Below are 4,006 nucleotides of genomic sequence, written 5' to 3' on the forward strand. Positions count from 1 at the left end.
AATTTTGACAAATGTATGTAAGTCATGTAATTAACAACAGAATCAAGAGTTGTAGTATTTCCATCCAAAAAAATTCCCTGACACCATTTTGTAGTGAATTTCCTCCTTCCTCCCAGCCCCTGGAAGCCACTGATTTGTCTTCTGTCCCTATAGTTTTGCCTTTTCCACAATGTCATACCCATTGAGTCATGCAGTAAATAGCCTTGTCAGTGTGGCTTCTCTGAGTTGGCATAATTTCTTTTAACATTCCTCCATGTTGTTGCATGTTTTATTAATTTTTTCCTTAATTCATGAGTAGTATTCAATGGAGTAGAGATACCACAATTTATCAGTTCACCACTTAGCAACAGTTCAATTGTTTCTAGTTTTTGGTGATTGTCTCATACGTTTTCAAATGTAAAAAACAATGTTTGTGCAAAGATGGAGAACGTATCTAACAATCACAGGTAGTATTTGTGAAATGGAATGAGTTGTCCAAGAACTTAGAAACTGTGATATGGGAGATATACTAAGAAATCAGCCTAGCATGAGAAGAGCAGAGCCATGCCACATCACCTCAGCAGGGGCTCTTTACCTGGGCTCCACAAATCCTTGATGTCTGTGGGCAGAATTCAGGAAATCTGTGACTATTGGATGAGAAAAAAATTACATCTTTATACAAACCTCTGATTGCAATTTAGCATTTTCTTAAATTATGAATGTAGATAATAAGCCAGGCAAGTTATTAGCAGTAACTACGACTTTGTCACCAATAGAAATTACAGATATATTCACATCACATCTAGTTGATGGATGTATTTTGAAATATTCTTTATGCTCATCCCTACCTTGAAATTATGCTAGTTATTAGACCCAGGGATAGATTTTGTAACTAATAAAGATGCACATATATTACTATGTGACAATTTAAGAAATACTTTAATAGAGGGATTTCAACACATTTGGTTTCCTTTTTCATTCTCTGTATTGAATTTTATGCACAATAAGGTGAAGAACTTGGGCAAAGACACAGAATAACCTCTCCCAGGCCATCAAGGCGTGGCTGTAATCGAATGGAATCTATGAGCACATGTAAAGAAAATGGCACTCCTCCCTGGAATTTGTTAGCAGTGGAAGGAAATAAATAGGAAGTGGTAGTGTGTTGGCTTTTTGGACTGTGAACTTTTGCTGGAGTAGGAAACACGGCTGCAAAGACTTGCTACACAGATATGCCAGAAAGAGAATATACTAGTCATTCTGGCCTGTGTGACTGCAGGATTTCTTATGGACTATTACTACACTGAGATTCTCACTTATGCCCTAGTGTTTGAGAGCTTGGTTAGTGAGTCCATTTCTGAGATTTCTAATGAAACTATGATTCTGAGACCCCTGGTGGACTTTGGGCATTGGCCAGCCTGAAGAAATTGGTAAATTCAACCCAGTAATGCCCTGGAGAGAGAGTTAGCTGGCTTCCTCTTGGAGACACTCTGACCTCAGCAAGCGCTTCTCCTACAATGTCACCAGTAGTAATCGGGGTGGGGGTGGTGCCACTGGTTATAGAAGGAAGGGATGGATGCAGCAGGCAGTGTTGAGCGAGGACTAATAGCAGAGAGCCAGGGTGTTGAGGAAGGTAAAAGTCAGAATGATTCCCTAGTTTAGGACCCAAGAGGATTAGAGAGGTTCGCATGACAGAGACATAAGACAGTGAATCAAAGTAACAACCAAGTAAACTAGAGATTTCATTTACGACAAGGGAAGTCATTGAATATTTAAAGGCAGATGCTTAGGAGACAAAGCAAGTTTAACTTTAATTTGATGTCCCTGCAACAATCACGTGTTTTCCTCAAATAAGGTCTTTGGCATCCTGGAAGAGACAGTCTAGACAAATGGACTGCGAGAACGGAACAATAGAGGAATGCTTAGGTTGATCTGCTTCATCACTCAGAGATGGAGAAGTATGGTTGATTTTGCCAGTGGGCAGGATCCCGGGACCTGCTGAGTGAACAAGGGATTGACCTACAAGTCAGGCTCAATCGCCTTTATCCCCACAGGTGCAAAATCCTCCGTCTTCCCTGAATTCTCAGGCTTTCTGCTCTTTTAGACTCCTCCGCCCATTCCTTCCAACTGAGTTCCAGACAACTTCAATCCCACTGTGCCCAAATTTGCCAGTATCCTCAGTCAGTGCCCTAAGTTTTCTCTGTAGTTCATCTTGTTGGAATCTGGGTTCTCCCAGCAAGTGCACTTCTCTTGAGCTTTCTTCAGTGGTACCAGTTCCCCCATCGGATCAAGAGATCCTGGAGGCCTCAGCACTCCTGTTTGGGATTGGCTTGTCTTCTCTACCAGCCTGTGTCCCATGCTCAGTCCTTTCAGTGTTTCTCTCACCTGGAGCCCTAGATGCCTTCTGTCCTTAATTTTCCTTACCCTCTGACTGAAGAACAGCCCTGGGAGGAGGCAATGTGCTAAGCTTGCTTAACAGAAAAGTGACAACATTGTCTTGATCATGCCTCAAAACATTCAATTAATTCGTATATAACCTTTATTATAGTTTGATAATTCTTTTCTTTTCTTTTTTTTTTTTTGAGACAGAGTCTCACTCTGTCATCCAGGCTGGAGTGCAGTGGCGTGATCTCAGCTCACTGTGACCTCCGCCCCTTGGGTTCAAGCAATTCTCGTCCCTCAGCCTCCCGAGTAGCTGGGACTACAGGTGCACGCTGCCACTCCTGGCTAATTTTGTTTGTTTGTTTGTTTGTTTTTGGTATTTTATTAGAGACGGTGTTTCACTGTGTTTCCCAGGCTGGTCGTGAACTCCTGAGCTCAGGCAATTCACTCACCTCAGCCTCCCAAAGTGCTGGGATTACAGGTGTGAGCCATGTGCCCATCCAGGTAATTCTTATATTCATGTGCATACTTTATTTACTCCTTGTTACATTTTCTACAAATTCTTAAAGACTTGCATTAAACATTCAGCCTTCATTTCTTACGTGAACCATTCTTTGACCCTTCTTTTGCTTTCATCTCTAATTCAGAAGAGAGTTCATTATTTCTTCTGGGTTTCCCCCATCTTTTATTCTTCCGGACTATTGTTCCTATTTTGACCTTGATCTTAATTTATTTATGTTTTTCTAAGATTATCTGTTATCTACTCTCTATTATCCTTTCTCCTTCTTTCTCCCTACCTTTTCTAGGTCTCTGTGCCTGAAAACTAATTCATGTCATCCCAAGGCAACCCATCCTTCCCAATCTTTCTACAGCTTTTTCCTAGGACTCTGCCTCTGTTACTTCTATCACTGCTAATGATGACTCTACTGTGCCACTTCTCCTCTCTCATCATGAACAGCAGTGATGGCAGTCTACTTTCCCCACCCCTTCTTCTTATAGGGCTTTTTTCTACTTCAAGGGTGCTGGTATTCTTATCATTACCAATTATAAAAGCATTTTGGTCAGGCTTACATCTTGATCCACTTCACCCAGAGTGGCTCTTTACCTCTGTGTAGGGCCATGCAGCTCTGGTCCTCCTGTCCCAGGCTCACAATCTGAATCCCTCAGCTCTCTTAGATCACAGTAGTGCCTCAAGCTCAACATGCCTAAATCTGAACACCGCATTTGACAGCCGGAGAAGTCAGGGAAGATGGGGGAGTTTGCAGAACAGAGAATTTCTCTTCTCCCCTTTCTTCATTGTTCTTTCCCTAAGTGAAATCCCTGTTCTGACTAGTCAAGGATAGAAACTCAAGAGTTATGTTTGAATTCTGCCTCCCTTAGCACCAGACTTTAAAAAGTAATATCAATTCTATTTCTAAAATATTTCTTCCATTTCTTACTTTCTGTTTCCACAACTGCCAGTTGAATTCAAACCTTCCCTGTTAATCATATGGCCTTTTCCAATTATGTCCTAGCTGATCTCCTTACTGCTAATCTATTTTCCATATAATCTTTTCTATAAGCTACTGCCAAATTAATCTTCTTAATGCATACCTCAGATTACATCACATCTCTCTACAAAAGCTTTTCCTCACTCCTCATGGCCAGC

This window comes from Cebus imitator, unplaced genomic scaffold (assembly GCF_001604975.1).
Source record: "Cebus imitator isolate Cc_AM_T3 unplaced genomic scaffold, Cebus_imitator-1.0 Scaffold12, whole genome shotgun sequence".
Lineage (NCBI taxonomy): Eukaryota > Metazoa > Chordata > Mammalia > Primates > Cebidae > Cebus > Cebus imitator.